Source organism: Stegostoma tigrinum, chromosome 17 (genome assembly GCF_030684315.1).
Source record: "Stegostoma tigrinum isolate sSteTig4 chromosome 17, sSteTig4.hap1, whole genome shotgun sequence".
NCBI lineage: Eukaryota > Metazoa > Chordata > Chondrichthyes > Orectolobiformes > Stegostomatidae > Stegostoma > Stegostoma tigrinum.
Window position 1 is genome coordinate 5,390,292 of NC_081370.1, and position 17,977 is coordinate 5,408,268.

Below are 17,977 nucleotides of genomic sequence, written 5' to 3' on the forward strand. Positions count from 1 at the left end.
TGACATATATAAGCACAAGAGTAAGCCATTCAAATCACTCAAGCCTACTACTCAACTAAATCATGATAGATTGGACACTTAACTTCATACACCCATGTTTGTGTCATTGCCCTTAATACCCTTGGCTAATAAAGATCAAATTAGCTGAGGTGTGAAATGATTAACTGAGTTAGCATCTATTGCTTTCGTAGAAGACCATTCTAAACGATGAGCTCACTTTACACGAAGGTCTGTTTTTTTTTTAAACTTCTGTCCTCAAAAGTTCTGTTATTGATGTTAAGGATATGTCCTCCTAATCTCCCTGTATCAGTGGAAATGTTTACTTTTCTTTACCTTATAAATTCCTTTCCTTTCCAATTCCTGAAAAAACTCAAGGGGTGCATTCTTTAACATTTTATATTCCAGGAAATATAGTCTAGTTAATGTCATTTTTTTTCATAACCTAATCATTAGAACTTTGATAACATTCTGGTGAATCTTCCCTGCATTCCTCTGTGATAATTTATTCTTTCTAAGCTACACTGACTAGGACACACTACAAAATGTGGTCTCACGAGTGCTTGTATTGCTGGATCAGAGTTTCCTCTCATTTATATTCTAGTGCTCTAGTTATAAGATCCAGCATCAATGCAGTGACGAGGGTATGCTACATTGTCAGACATGCTGTCTATTAAACCAAAGCACAACTGTTCTATCCAATGGATGTGAACAAAAATACAATGATACTTTTCAAAGCAGAGCAAATTACATCTCTAATGTCCTGGTCAACATTTATCCTTTAACCAATGCTGCTAAAAGATTTCTTTTGTCATTTATCCCATTGCTCCTTTGGAATTTTGCTCTGTGCAAACATGCTGCTGTATTTCTCCAAGTTGCAGAATAATTGCACTTCAGGAAAGTATTTCCCTGGTAGTAAAGTTCTCATTGATGTTCTGAAACCTTGCAAGGTGCTAAAATATGAAAGTCCCCACTTTTTCTCAGTAAAACTGCATTACAGACATCTTTTTACAGTTTGGAAAATCCTGTGATCTTTCTAGTCTGTAGGACTTCATCTTACAGTTTAATTGAAATGGGTAGGTCCAATGCAATTACTTTAAATAACAACTGTTAGTAAAGCCTTTTACACAGGATTATTGTGTAAAGACCCTCCAGTTACTACTCAGCATTGAGTTCGACAAGTTGTGTTCTGAACCACTGTTCCCATAGTTTTTGACAGCAGATTTTGTAATTATCCTGCAGTTGCCATTAAAGCTCCTCTGGGCTCATTTTTCATTTCATTAGCTTGTCCTATTATATTGCCTATTGCTCGCACTATCATTACTTTTATCGTGTGCACACCTGTCTTTGACTCTATCATAGATTTTCCTTGTCTTTCTCCCCTCCCCAGCCCTTTCTCCCAACCACTGTCTTTGCTTAAAAGCAAACATGAACAAAAGTGCTAAATCCCAGAGGAGTCAGGAGAGGACTGTCCTTGACACTAGGGTTGAAACTCCTCACTTGTTGCAGTCATACTTTGCATAATGGAAAATGGTTGTGGATGTAGGAGTCTAATAATCTCCAGGACATCAGCATAGGTGTTCCTAAGAACAGTCTCCTTGACCTAATCATTTAAAGCTATTTCATTACTGACCTTTCCTCCTCTATGTGGTCAGGAATGGGGATGTCTGCTAATGATTTCACAGTACTCAGTACCATTTGCAAGGCCTTAGATAATGAAATGGTGCACGCCAGCATCCAGCAAGACAGGGACCACATTTAGGTTTGGACTGATAAGTAGTGAGTAATGGTCATCACACAAGTACCAAGCAAACACCATCTCCCTCAAGAAAGAATCCAACTGTGTCTTGATGCTTTATACCATTGCCATCTCCAAATTCCCCCAACTATCAATGTTACAAGGGTTACTATTGTTGAGAAATTAAACTAGAAACACCACCCCTCCGCATTTAAATACTGTCAGTACAAGTGCTGGGCCGTAGCTCTTAACCATCTTTATCAATCATTTGTTTCCCACATTCAATTGTAATACTTCCAAGTTTACGAAAGATACAAAATTCGGTAAGAATGGGAGTCGTGAGGAAGATACAAAGTAGCTTTAAGGAGATTTAAACAGGGCCAGAGCATGGCAGTTGAAACAAAATGTGGAGAAGTAGGAGGAACAAGACAGATAGATCGAGTATCTCTTGAATGGTGAGACCGGAAAGTGTTGGTGTCCAAGGGGACCTTGTTCTTTAGGCACTACAAGTGCGCTTGCAGGTGTTCCATGCAATTTGGGAGGTGAATAGCACGTTGGCCTTTATTGCAACAGGATTTTGAGTACAGATGCAAAGAAGTCTTCCTTTAATGAAACAGAACGCTGTTCAGGCCAGAGAGTATTGTGTGCATTTCTGGTCCACTTGCCATTGAAGGACAGCAGCAGAGGTTCATTAGACTGATTCTTAGGTGATAGCACCTCCCCAAGAAGAGAGATTGAGGAGACAGGGCCTATATTTTCTAGAATTTGAAAGAATGGGAGTCAATCTCTTAGAAATGTATAACATTCCAAAAGAGATAGATGCAGAAAGGCTGCTTCCCTGGCTGGTGGACTAGAGTGGTCTCAACATAAAAGATAAGCTATTTAGGACTGAGATGAGGAGGAAGAGCTTCACTCAAAGAGTGGTGAAATTTGGATTACTTTCTCCAGGTGGCAGAAATTCTTGGGTAGATGATCAGCTATGAACTGGAGTGGTTAAGCAGACAGGAGGGACATACTCCTGCTCCTAGTTGCTGAAGAGTAACAAAGGCTGGGAAATCTGTAGTGGCTGCCTCATTATTTTTTTATTTCCAAAGCCTGCCCACCGTCTACAAAGCACATGTCTGGAGTGCAATGGAATCCTTTTTACTTGTCTGGTTGAATGCAGCAGAAAAGAAATTATTAAGAAGCTCAACAACATTCAGGGCAAAGCAGCCTGCTTGATTGGCAACCCATCTATCACTAACAACATTCACTCTCTCCACCACTGACCTACATTGTTCACATAGATGCCAATGATGCACCACAGTAACCTACCCATCCTTCAACAGTATCTTTCAAACCCATGAGCTTCACCACCTAGAAGAGCAAGGGCAGCAGATGCAAGGGAGCTTCACTACACATCAATTTGCCACCTAGTCAAGCAACATCTTGACTCAGAGCTCCATTGCCTTCCCTTCACTGTCATTGGGTCAAAACCCTGGAACCCCCTTCAGAAATGCAGTGGGATGTACCTACAGCAAATCGTCTACAGAGCTTCAAGAAGGCAGCTCACCACCGCCTTCTCAAGGACAAATTATATGGGCATAAAGTGCTGACCTGGTACTACAATCCCATATATCCTTTACATAACTCCTCAAAATTAGCCGGTTTTCTGATGAAAGCTAATTGACCTGAAATGTTAACTGTTCCTGTGTCTATAGACGCTGATTGACCTAACTATTTCCACAGAGTTTTCTGTTTTTATTCCTGATTTTTTTATTCAGATAGGCATTTAGAATTTTAATACTTATTACCTGATGTGTAAGGAGGCACAAAATATATGGATAACAAATCACAAGGAGCAATAAAAAGATCTTTTATATTTCTTGATTTTGCATGAGCCACAATCATCGGCTTTAAATGCGGACTTGATGAAGTAGCATTTGGTTTGCTGTTCACTGCAGGTCACTATATTCTGCACATCACACATTAAAAGTTTTCAGGTATTCAGAACGTGTTACAGCAGGTTGAAATTATTCCTGTTTCCAGCTGCGCTATGTGGTTTGGACCCTCTGAGAGTGTAGGCTAATTTTATATTAAGCCATCTGTGACTGCACTAGATAATGAATTGCCTGCTGAGTGTTGGGTTTTCTATTCTAAGAGAGAGAAGTATTAAAAAAGTGTGTACTATTTGTGCAATTTGAGAACATAGCAATGAGGGGCTGCGCTCCCTGGGCATCTCACAGGCCTTAGAACCTGTACAGATAGGTTTAAGGCATGGTACAACATGTGCAAATAAGTTGCAGATTAGTTGGTGATATTCCATAAGCTTAATAAATTACTGCTTAGAGCCTGCTTCAAGATGTAATAGATTTAGGTTTTAGTGTCATGTGTACTCAAGTACTGGGTACAAGAGTACAGTGAAAAGTGTACAGTGTCACTACATGGCCCTACCTTTGGTACAAAATCTTAGTTACAGAAATAGAAAAATAAAAGAAGTTTAAAAAGTTCAGCACTGCAGTCTTTTTAGCATAATGTTAGAAAAATAAAGATAAAATGTCAAACATTGCATTCCCCTCTTAAGCCATGGACTCTAAGCTGGGCTTTCCCCGAGAGGGCTTGCTCTCCTCCACACTGGGCTAGGACCCACCCAGTCACACCAAGCTTCAGCCTGGACCAGTACATCGCCGCTGACCACCACTGCCACCATCCCTCATGACCAACTGCAGCACTTTGCCACTACTGCCTCATCGCTGACTGCCATCTAGGCTCATGCTGGGCCCCAACTGCCACCATGGTCCATCATTGCCTCCATAACTCCCAGAAAGGTAAGAAACACTAAAAGCTAAATGAAAACTGTGAAAAGAAGTAAGAAAGGAAAACGAGTGGAATGGATGAGATCTGGACACAACAGCCCGGACGCTTCCTACTCCGCTGCCGCCATCTTGAAAGTGAACTGGCTTCCTTCCACTTTCAGAGAAATGGCCAATTCAGGCATGAATCCATGTTCTTGTATTTTCCAGGTGGTGATGCAGGTAGCCTGATTTTGAAAGTATGCATATTCCTTCAATTGTTACTTCGATTTGTAGCCTGACACATATTTAATTTCCAGAGGTGTGAGGATCCAACTTGAAAATTCAGACTGCATATTTAATTCCGTGGCATCTGTACTTTCAAGGCCAGGGATGCAAGTTAGCATTTTCAGGCCTATTGGTTTGATGACAAGTACAGTCATTTGAAGTGGTCAGGACAGAGCAAGCAGGTTGTGATATCGGTTATTGGAAAACACCACCATGATGCATTTTTATCTTCTGTGCTCCAGCTATAGCAGCCTCATGGCTGCTAAAATGCAGACAGTTTGCTAACTTGGCTACATAGCAAGGGACGCTGGGTACATTAGCCAAGTAAAGCTCACACACCATACACACTGCAAACACAGCAGCCAGGGCTAATGATATTAGCATAATGTAAAACACAACAGTTGCTCTGAACAGGCATACCCCCAACAAATTATCCACTAAACAAAGGATAACCCAGATAGAGAAGCACTGGGTCAGAAATAGTGGGAACTGCACATGCTGGAGAATACACGACAACAAAGTGTGAAGCTGGATGAACACAGCAGGCCAAGCAGCATCTCAGGAGCACAAAAGCTGACGTTTCGGGCCGAGACCCTTCATCAGAAAAGGAGGATGGGGAGAGGCTTCTGAAATAAATAGGGAGAGAGGGGGAGGCAGACCAAAGATGGATGGAGGAGAAGATAGGTGGCCAGGACTGTATAAGTGGGGAGGTGAGGAGGGGATAGGTCAGTCCGGACGGGTCAAGGTTAGTAGGGGGGAAATGGAGGTGTGGCTAGAGGTGGGAGGAGGGGATAGGTGAGAGGAAGAACAGGTTAGGGAGGCGGGGACGAGCTGGGCTGATTTTGTGATGCAGTCGGGGGAGGGGACGAACTGGGCTGGTGTTGGGATGCAGTGGGTGGAGGGGAAGAGCTGGGCTGGTTGTGTGGTGCAGTGGGGGGAGGGGTCGAACTGGGCTGGTTTTGGGATGCGGTGGGGGAAGGGGAGATTTTGAAGCTGGTGAAGTCCACATTGATACCATTCGGCTGCAGGGTTCCCAAGCGGAATATGAGTTGCTGTTCCTGCAACCTTCGGGTGGCATCATTGTGGCACTGCAGGAGGCCCATGATGGACAGGTCGTCTAAGGAATGGGAGGGGGAGTGGAAATGGTTCGCGACTGGGAGGTGCAGTTGTTTATTGCGAACTGTGCGGAGTTGTTCTGCAAAACGGTCCCCAAGCTTCCGCTTGGTTTCCCCAATGTAGAGGAAGCCACACTGGGTACAGTATACTACATTGGCAGATGTGCAGGTGAACATCTGCTTAATATGGAAAGTCATCTTGGGGCCTGGGATGGGGGTGAGGGAGGAGGTGTGGGGGCAAGTGTAGCACTTCCTGCGGTTGCAGGGGAAGGTGCCGGGTGTGGTGGGGTTGGAGGGGAGTGTGGAGCGGACAAGGGAGTCACGGAGAGAGTGGTCTCTCTGTAAGGCAGACAAGGGGGGGATGGAAAAATGTCTTGGGTGGTGGGGTCGGATTGTAGATGGTGGAAGTGTCGGAGGATGATGCTTTGTATCCGGAGGTTGGTGGGGTGGTATGTGAGGACGAGGGGGATCCTCGTTGGGCGGTTGTGGCGGTGGCGGGGTGTGAGGGATGTGTTGCGGGAAATGTGGGAGACATGGTCAAGGGCGTTCTCAACCACTGCGGGGGGCATGTTGTGGTCCCTGAAGAACGCGGACATCTGGAATGTGCGGGAGTGTAATGCCTCATCCTGGGAGCAGATGTGGCGTGTTGGGAATTATACTGCAATTTAAACATTCTGATGCTTACAGGGACTGGTGTGACAGGTGATGACGGTCTTGGTTCTGAGACTCTTGTCTGGTCATTTGTTTCCAGACATAACTACAGTGACTCCATCCTTGGCCTACAGCATGACAGGGAGATACAGCAAAGAGAATCCAGATGAGGAAAAGGCTGTTTGAAGAGGAGGAAGCAGAGAAAACATCTCAGGAGGCCATATGCACCCAGGGTCTTCAGCAAACAATTCTCCTCCATGAACCTTAGAGTGAGCAGCTTGATCAATATCCCTCTTTTGCTAGGGAGCTAAAATCCACCTCCTGATTTGTCACCTCCATGCAGTGTCAGAATAGCATTGTCAGCGGTTGTGACGGTGACTCTAAGAATCAATTTGTTTGTGCTGGGCTCCCTTCAAACTGAAGGGGGTGGTATTTTCAAGATCTGTCACCTATATCTGAGAGGCCTCTGAAACTTTTTATGCTGAATAGTTTTCCCTCTCTTACCAGAGAGGATGAAGTGAGCCAAGCACAGAGTTTGGCTCATATGCTTAGCTATGGGGCAGAAACGCATGAACTACACACATATTGCTCTGTCAGCACAGCATGTAAATTCAGGGATGCAAGGCAGACCGAAAGCATTCTGCTCCCTCACTGTCCAGCTGATTTCTGATCACTACACATGCAGTTCCACTCCTGGTAATAGTTGTTAAGTGCTACTCCATTGTCCAATCATCATTTTAGCTATCATGACAAACCAGAGCTTAGTCACTGGGCACTGAAGGCTTTCTGGTGACCTCTATCTCCATTGTGTAACCGATACAACCCTCCAGAAAGGATAGAAAAGGAACTATGCTGCCACGATAAATGGCATTCGATAGACTATTGCAGTCCGCCAGCAATGCTTCCGTCTCTAGGCTAGAGCAGCCTACAGATTGTGCAGAGTGTGGGCCAGGGTTCATTTTCTGTTCCATCCCCACAATCTTCCCCATCATGTGGGTTCAGGCCTTGCTGCCTGGTACAAGACAAACAGCTGCAGAGGAGGAGGTGAACCAAAACTGTGTTTTTTCATCCAGTCAACAGCAGTCTCACAGCTTGCCTTCATTCTGTTACTCATCCAAACTTGCTCCTGGGCACTTCGCATATCTAATACAGCATTCAAAAAGTCAATTAATCATCCTGATGTACCCCTAATTGTGCCTGTGTTCCAAGTCTCTTCAACTGTTTGTGCTGCTAGGTAGCACAGCATGGTTGCAGGTTGGAAGCGTAATGTACTGTGCATGCTGAAAATTTGGAAATAGGAAATAAAAACACCAAGTGCTGGAGAAACTCAACAGGTCTGGCAGTATCTAGTAGAGCTGAAGAACCATATTGCATTCAAAACATTAACTCTGCTTCTCTCTCGATGGGCACTGCCAGACCTGTTCAGTTTCTCCAGCCTTTCCTGTTCTTATGTCAAGGTAGCGGAAAATGCTACCTTTCAATGGAGACACCTTTAGTGGATAATCTTGAGCAGCTTTGGTCTGAGAAGGCCTGGCTTTGAACTGTACCATCTTGACATGGGCAGTGACGGACTGGGTTGGCAGACTGACAGGCAACAGGAAGGGCATTGGCAGAGTGGCAGGGGAGGGGGGGGAACTGATGACGGACAACAGCACTTCACAGAGCCATGACCACTTATTTAGGGTGGCACCTCAAAAGTGCTGATAAGATATTGGAGAACAGATCACTGGGCTGCTGTGACACCCTGTCACCATGGTGGTTGCAGATTGAGTTTGCATGGCAACAAGTTTCATTTTTCTTGATATTAAACTGGAAAGTGTGTAAAGAAGATTCAAAAGGATGTTGCCAGGACTAGTAGTCCTGAGCGACAGGGAGAAGTTGGCCAGGATAGTATTTTATTCCTTGGAATGTAGGAGAACGAGGGGGTGATTTTATTGAGATGTATAAAATCATGACAGGCATAGACAGGATGAATGCATATTGTCTTTTTCCCAGGGATGGGGATTTGAAAACTGGAGGGTATAAGTTTAAGGTGAGAGGGGAAAGATTTAACCAGGACCCAAGGGGCAAGTTCTTCACACAGGGAGTGGTGCGTGTATGGGCTGCCAGTGAAAGTGGTTGAAGCAGGTACAATAGCAACATTTAAAAAACATTTTGATAGGTACATGGATGGGAAGGGTTCAGAAGAATATGAACCAAATGCGGGTGATTGGAACAAACTGTGTGGGCACCATGGTCAGCATGGGCCAGTTCTGGGCCAAATGGCCTGTTTCTATGCTGTATTACTCTATGACTTAAGCATGAGCTTAAATTGTTGCACCCAGATGTCAGGTGGCTTCAGTTTCTGCAATGAAGGAAGCTGCGACAAGGGCTTAAGAGAAGGTGATGGCCTAGTGGTATTATTGCTGGACTGTTAATCCAGAGACCCAGATAATGTTCTGGGAACCCAGGTTTGAATCCTGCCATGGCAAATAGTGGAACTTGAATTCAATAAAAATCTGGAACTAGGGAGTCTAATGATGACCATTGTCAATTGTTGGGTAAAACCCATTTGATTCACTAATGTCCATGAGGGAAGGAAGCTGCTATCCTTACCTTGGTCTGGCTGACACATGATTCCAGACGCACAGCAATGTGGTTGACTCTTAACCTTAATTAGCAAAGAGCAATAAATGGTGGCCTAGCCAGCAAGTTCCTCATCTTGTGAGTGAATTCAAAAAGAGTATCAGGTGCTACTTTCTTTTGGGTCTGCAAATCATTTCAAGGAATCAAGGAATCACTTCGACACTGGAAACAATGGACTCAATTTCTGCAAACCCTTCTGCCAATTTGGTCCTGTATTTCTCGACAGTGACCAGAGGATTTGTGGCAGACACATCAATGTACCAGGCATACCCGTTAGTCTTATAATGTAATATTGACCCTTTAAAGCGGGATGTAAAGCACATATAACTAGTAGAGTGCTACAAAGATCAATGCTAGAACTAACTAGTTACAATCTACATTAATGAGTTGAATGAAGGAACAGTGTGTGTTGTAACCAAATCAGCTGGACTTGGAAAAGCAAGGAAGATAGACAGGGGACTAAAAATTTATCAGATGGAGCATAATGGAATATCAGATGGAATAAAATATGAAGTTGTCCACTTTGGTAGGAGGAATGGAAAATCACAATAATGTTTAAGTAGAGAGACCACAGCACACTGTGACACATAGGGATCTGGGTACCGTCTTACATGATTTACTAAATGTTGGTAAGAAGCTACAGGGCAAAAAATAGGAAGGCAAATGAAATGTTGGCCTTTATTATAGGGAGATGAAGTTTAAATGTAGGGAAGCCTTACTACAACTTATACAGGGCATTGCTGAGAACTAAACCGGGAGTACTGAGGACAGTCTTAGTCTCCTTATGTGAGGAAGAATGTACTTACATTGGAGGTAGTTCAGCAAAGTTTGAAATGGACTGACTACTGGGAGTTGCATTATGAGGAAAGGTTGAGCAGATTCGGCCTCTACTCATTGGAGTTTAGAAAAATGACAGACAATTGCATGGAAACACGCAAGATTCTGAGGGAGCTTGTCGAGGGTAGATGCTATGGGGATGTTTTCCCCCCACCCTCCAAGCCGTGCGAGAACCTAAAACTAGAGGGCACATTTAAAAAATAAGGAGTTTCCCATTTATGACTGAGATCAATGTCTTCTCTCAGTTGCTTGCTAATCTTTGGAATTCTCTGCCCAGAGACTGGATCACTGAGTATATTCAAGGCTGAGGCACTCTGAGTGTTGATCCTCAAGGTTGTCGGGTGGGGAGGGTAAGGGACAAGTAGAAAAGTGGAATTGAAGCAAATATCAGACTGGGCATGATCTTATTGAATGGCGTAGCATGCTACAGTGGCCATAGAGCCTATTTATGGTCCTATTAGTTATGCTTTTGTTAAGTAAACTATTAATACATACAGCAGGGTGGAGACAGTTAAGCAGTAGGAATTTGGTACACAAATATGTATAAATATAGTGTATTTGGATTCCATGAAAAATAAAAAAATCAAACAAGTAGACCATCCACATATTAGTGGAAACGTAGTGTGGGCGATAACTAGAGACCAGGGACATGTTAAGCATTGATTTTATCCTGCGGCTCAGGTGGTTGTATTAAGGAGCAGTATTTAGCTGCTGAAGTGGACACATTAGGAGTAGAAACGCTGTCATCTGCAAGTTCCCCTCCAAGACACTCACCATCCTGACTTGGAAACACTTTGCTGTTCCTTCACTGCCACTGGGTCGAAATCCTGGAATTTTCTCCCTATGGACATTGTGAGTCAACCCACAGCACATGGACTGCAGCATTTCAAGAAGGCAGCTCACCACCACCTTCTCAAGGGTAACTAAATTCTGGCCCAGGCAGCAACAATCATGTACTGCAAGTGAATAAAAAATACAGTTATAACAAAGGATTTTAATTTTCAGACCAACTGGAAGAATCAAAACAGTTTGTGTATTGAATGTTTTTAGAATGTTTAGGGTACTTTTCCACAATAATATCTGTTCGATCTGAGAAGGTAATAGCTTGGACCTAATTTGTCAATGAGCAACAAACAAGAATCAGCTAACAACTTTACAGCAGGAAAATAACTGGTGAATAGAGATCATTGCAAACAAGTTCTCACAATTTGCTTTCCTACTTTGTTGGATCATCAGGAACTTTGGCTATGATGCACTCAGTTCCTCCATTCAAGTTTTTGATACACATCATGAATTGTTGAGAACCCAGCAGCAATCCCTGCGGTACTCCACTAGTAACAGTTTACCAATCTGAAAATGACCAATTTAGCTTAACTCCCTATTTTCAGTTAGTTTGCCAATGCTCTATCCATTCTAATATGTTATCCCAATATCATCACATTTACTATAATAACCTTTCATATGGCACCCTATTGAAAGCCATTTGGGAATTCAAATTGAATGCCTTTTATTAATACCATTTCTCCTTTATTCCCTTGTTACATCATCAAAAAGCTTAAATAGAGTTGTCAAGCTTGATTCTCCCTTCATAAAATCATGTTGACTCTTCCTGATTGTGTTATATTTTTCTACATGTTCCTGTTTCTATTTTCTCAGTAATTCATTTCCAGAATTTCCCATTATAGTCTTTTATTGTCGGGCCCCAGAGCTGCCTATATTTTTAAAAACCCATAAGGCAATCCACATAGAAAAATTTATTTTAACCTATTTTTCTAATCAACCTATTCAAAGACGTTATTACATATCTCTGGAGTGGCTGCAACATGAACCTGGTCCTTCCAGACCTGGAATAGGGACTCTGCTGCTGCACCACAAAACCTCCAAGGCAATTTAAAAAAAAAAAAAATTAACCTCCTTTTCTTATTAAGAAATGATATTACAGACCTCTGGAGCAGCTGGGATTTGAACCCAGGCCTCCCCATCCAGGGGTAGGTAGGACACTACTGCTGCACCACAAAACCCTCCCATTATACATGTTCAGCCAACTGATCTATAGTTTCTTCTGTTTACTTCTTCCTTGAATACTGGTTGAATATCTGTTTATTCCTTTCACACTCCACACTGCTGTCTTATACAACTGCCTTATTTTTTTCTCATTAACTTTCCAAATTTTCTTTCATGTGAGTTTTTCGCCTCCAGCCCACTTTCACACATTTTAGGTTATCGATATTTTGTTACTGATGCTTTCTACAGTGCTACATGGAGAATATAATACTTTTTAATTTCATCATGCTTGTTTAGTTTTAACAGCTATTATGTTATTACTTTCTAAATCCCCTTCTATTGCTCCATCATTTATGGCACTATTAACACTTCTTGCACTCTGCTGTTTCTATTGATTTTTTTTCTCTTATCTTTAGGTTACCAGCTGCTATCCCCTCCCTGGGCTTTCGTGGTTTAAGGTCCATTCAATAGTACAACTAAGTCTTTCCACTTCGACTTTGATCCCAGTTATAGAGTTCCTTCCTGTCTCACTTGAATCCTCTTGCACTGATTCGCCCGTCATGTTGTCATGGCTAGCTTTCTGACCGTTATTCCCATATCCTCGTCAGATCAGAAATATAATTAAAAGCAATCAGTGTGAATTCCAAAAGGCTTACACATTTTTAATAAATCTGACAGAATTCTTTGAAGAGATAATGAACCAAGCAGGGCAAGGTATTGCAGTGGCTGTTGTAGTGATAAAGGTGAAGGATAGCTTTTTACTAACGAGGCTGTGTACACCATCACAGGAAGGATTTCAGTGACACATGGTGTTGCATTTTCCTGTAGCCTCATGACAAATGGACCATCATTGAATGCATTCAAGGTGAGATGTGTTTCTTACATAAAGTTATTTTTGTGACCCGAGCAGACTCTGCAAACATTTCTTGACAGCATAACAAGACCAAGACTATTATATCTGTCATATGCATGTACGTGGATCTTCAAAGGAACATCAGTAAAGCACCATACAATATTCTCGAGACACAGGTTTAGGGTAAAACATCAGAAAAGAGAGTTTGGGACAAGTGTCGTTATTTAGATTTAAGGCAATTAACTGCTGAATTAAGGCTTATGGCATGAATTAAGCCTTTTGGAATTAATAAATAAAATAAAAATAGAATATGGCATTCTGCAAACACTTGGAGTTATTATTCATAATTTAACTTCATGATTTGGATTTAGAAACAAGTAACTTGATGTCAAAAATTGTGGAAGGTACAAAAATAGTGGCATAGTTAACACTGAAGGAGGAAATAAAACAGTACAAAAAAGACATAGGAAGAACTTGCAAACTGGCCAGTTAGAAGGAAACTTTGTTTAGATTATGCATTTTGTTTAGAAAAATAGATGTTCCACTGAGGTAAAACAGCAAACGGACCGAGTGATGCAGTGCCAAAAAAGCATTCAAAGTTATGTTACAATTCAATTAAAAAAAAACTGTAAAGTATGTATAGAATTCAAAGTACTCACCTCCATACAATGCAAAGGACACAGAACCACTGGAGGAAGATTTACTAAGAGGGTAACAGAACTGTAAGATTATAACTTTTGGATAAGATTGAACATGTCGGTGATACTTTCTTTAGAAAGAGAAGTCTTAACAGTGACCTGACAGCAGTTTTTACAGTTATGAATGAGTTAGTAGGTTAGTTAAAGAGACCGAGGGTGGAATCTTAATAGGGGTCTGAATGATTTGGGTACTGGTGAGATTTGTGGTAGAAAGGGCCAAGAGGTTCAATGAGGTCCACCTCAACACTGGCAGTGTTGGACTGGGGAGGACAAAGTCAGAAATCACATGACACCAAGCTAAAAGTCCAACAGGTTTATTTGAAATCACATGTTTTCATGGCACTGCTCCTTCATCAGCTGGTGAAGCAGCAGCGCTCTGTAAGCTTGTGATTTCAAATGAATCTGTTGGACAATGAACTGGTGTCATGTGACTTCTGACTTCATCTGAACATTGGCAGCATCTTGCTCCATCTTTTATGCATTTGACAAGTAGTGTAGTGAGATTCTTGCAAGGCAATGGCAAGTTGCCAATTAAGGGGAGATTATCGTTTGTTAAACACATTGTTTGCTGGCACAACCTGCCTCTGTAATATTCTGATTTTAACCTTAATAAATGGCCAACCAAGCTGGAGTTTGTTAAAAACTCAACTTGAAACCAAAGTGGGTACCTGGCAGATTCAGCACGCAGCCTTCTCTGAGGGACCTCCAGACTGTATCATTGGGCACAATGTACTAAGATATGCATTGGTCTCTCTTTGTACTACACCTCCCTGCCACAGACACACTGTGCAACTCATTCATGCAAACATTTTTGGATATAGAGGCTGTAAAAGAATAGAGGGATATTGTTGGAAGAGGGCTAATGGTGTCAGCAGCACCAAGGTACCACAGCAAGCTTTCACCACAGATATGACTACACATTGTATGCAGTGTTGAGGTTAATGCTGTAACAAAGGCATTCAGGGTTGCACAGAGAGACAAATGACCAGATCACAGAAGTGTTATCATGCAAAAGAAGGCCATTCGAGGCTGCATCAGCTAATTAAATGAACAGCATTGCCTTGTGCTAGTCTCCTACTTCTTGCCCATACCCCAACAAATTGGATGATTATTTGGATAAAAACAATGATTTTTCCAATGCCTCAATTGAAGCTGGCTGCACCACCCTTTCAGACAATGCATTCCATACAAGGAGAGGGACAGGACAGTTGGAGGAGGGCCCAGCACCTCAAATGTTCTGAGTGAAGACCTCTGTAGTTCTTCCTCTGGCTGGGTACCTCCCGGCTCTTTCCTGTTTCCTTATAAGGAAGGAGCACTTAAAGTACACATCATCCCGCTGCCACATCTTTGGTCAAAAGGACCAATGGCTCAGTGACTGGAGCGCACCTCTTCAGCCGACTCCAAGTGCGCTGGACCTGCCTCTTCATGCAGTCACCCGTCTCTTCCTCATCCAGTTGCATTGAGGTGTTCAACAATTTGTGCTCTCAGTCGTTCAGTCTAATGTCCCCAAGAAGGTGTCAGTGTTTGAGCTGGTGGGGGGAAGGTCAGGAACGCACCCTCACCTTTGCTTCCTCTGAGAAAATTGGTACTTCCATCATCAGAGGTCGTGAATGTGGCATTTAGAGGAGGCAGCATCTCCTCACCTGTTCGAGAAGAGGGCAGGCAATCTGTGCAATAGAACTGTATGACAGAGCTGACTGTCTTTATGTAGATCGTCCAAAGGTGATGAGGTCTTCTGAGGTAGTCAAGTGGGGTGGGGGCACTGGATGGATAAAGATGAGTGAGGAAAGAAGTCGCAGGCAAAAGTGAAAGTGCCAGAGCATGAGCCTTGGTGAGAGGTAGATGCAGTAGTGGAAAAAGAGTGAGTATGAGCTGTTAGAGAGAGGAGTTCACATTTACTCTGGTGAAGCAGAGAAGGCCATTGGCATTATTTGCTACTGCTGGCCATTCCTCCAGACCACAGAAATACCACTAACCTTGGAACAGGCTACCAGGATCTTTCTTTAAATTTATTCACAGGATGAGGGCATCACTGGCTAGACCAGCAATAAATATAAATGCCCATCACTTATTGCCCAGAAGGCACATTGTAGTGGGTCTGGAGTCAGAGTTTTATTGAATTCAAGTTCGTCCATCTGCCGTGGCGGAATCCAAACCCAAGTCACCAGAACATCACGTAGATCTCTGGGTTTATAATTCAGTGATAATACCACTAGGCTGCCATGTTCCCATGTCAGCCCACTGATGGCACAGTCTCCTGTGCTGGTCCTCTGGCAAGAGGATGGTCGCTCTCTGCCTCACCCCCTTCCCCTTCTCTGATATGTTCAGAATCTGTGACTGAAATGCTAGTGCCAGTCTGAATGCATAGCAGCCATTTAAAGATGGCTAGGGCAGGCACAATGCTGTTTCTCAGTGGACATCTGCTGAATAGCTCGTTGTTCTGAAAAGTACACATGCAAGGTGGACTGAAATTGGATCGGAGGGACACAATATGGTGAGTTTAGTAAGATGCACTGGGAAAACTCATGAGGCCTAAAGGCTGATGCTGCCGCCGCTGACCCCGCTGCCCCCCCCGTCAAAAGATTTGATGCAACACAAACTCAGCCAAAAAATATTTCCATTTGTAGAAGATCCAAATTTAGGATTTTAGAGTTGCTACTTATAATAAGTATAAATACAAATAAATTTTACACCTTACTTGGTGGAGACTAGTTTGACAATGGAATTCACTTGGATTTTATCAAACGGAAACTATATAGGTAGGCTATAAATTCTGGACATCGTAAAATACATATATAAACTGCATCCATTACTTTTGATTAAAATGTAATTTAGAAAAGGTGACATGATTATGATATGTGACCTGCTGGGAGACAAAACAATGTATGTATCTTGCCAATTTATTAAAGGTAATCATGTTGATGTTATGCACAAATTTCTGGTTAAACTCACATATTCCTAAAAATCTCATGAAAATGCATTCAGTTTTGGGAACAGTGAACTCTATTAAAACCTTCACTTCCTCTGTCCTTGGTGACACTTGTCTTTGGCCTACAAAATATCCTAAGTAAGTTACTCTTGTTTGTATGCTCGCTAAGTTACTCTTGCTTTTGTGAATTCACATTTGACTAAATTTATTATTAAGCCAGTCAACTATAAGCACTTAAGGAGATCTTCTACTGGTCTCACCTTCTTCCCATGTGGTATTATGTATGACATCATCTAATTAAAACACTGTTAATGACCTCAGCTATGACTTGATACATAAACTTCTGGAATGTAGCTGGGATGATCTTTAACTCAAATCACATCGCTCTACATCGGTATTAACCTACTTGGTGTAACAAAATTAAACATTTCTTTAGCACTTGATGATAATTTGATGTGTAACCCCTAAACTCTCTACCACAGATAATTCAAATGGACAAAAGCCAATACATTCATTTGGGGAATCTTTAAAATGGTAAGAAATCTAATCCTTCATCCCAATCCTGCTAGCATTTGTAACAGGTTACATTAATTATTTTTTGTGGAGAACTCATCAAGTTCACTGATGTCCATTTGGAAAGGAAATCTGTGATCTTTAACTGGCCAACATGTGATTCCAGAACTTACAGTAATACAGTTCACTCTTAACTGCTCTCTTGGCACTTGTAGGTGGGTAATAAGTGCTGGCCTAACCGACACCACGCACAACCTATGAACGACATGAAAAAAATTTACAAATCCTTTCGGAATTGGGTTATCATATCCGTAATTACATGATATAACGACATCCTGCTTTCATTTCTGGTAGTAGTCCTACACAATTTACAAAAACTAAACAGAATGGTTCTTTGAAAATGGGCATAGATATCTAAGATGCTGTTCTTTGAGGTTCTCATCCTATTTTAACAATCTTGACACATTTTACAGAAGTGCACTACACCTTTGTTTAGTCTTTGCCACCTTTCTTGATTAACTAAAAGGAAAATGCTGCAGATGCTGGATATCTGAAAGAAGAACTGAAAGTGTGAGAGCAACTCAGCGAGTCTGGTAATAGGTTTTTAAATTGATTCATGAGATGCAGACACCAATAGCTGGTGCAGCATTTAGCGTCCATCCCTTATACCTTCTTGATCTGAGTGGCTTGCTAGGGCCATTTCAGAAGGCATCTGAGAGTCAACCACATTGCTATAGGTCTGATTCAGCATTAGCCAGACCAGATACAGATGAGAGATTCCTTCCCTAAAGGATATTAGTGAACCAGATTCTTTTTAAATGACCATCAACAATGATTTCATGGTCATCATTAGACTTTTAATTCCAGGCTTTTATTGAATTCAGATTCTACAACCTGCCATGGTGTGACTCAAATGGATATCCTCAGAATACTGGTCTAGGGTCCTAGATTATGGGAT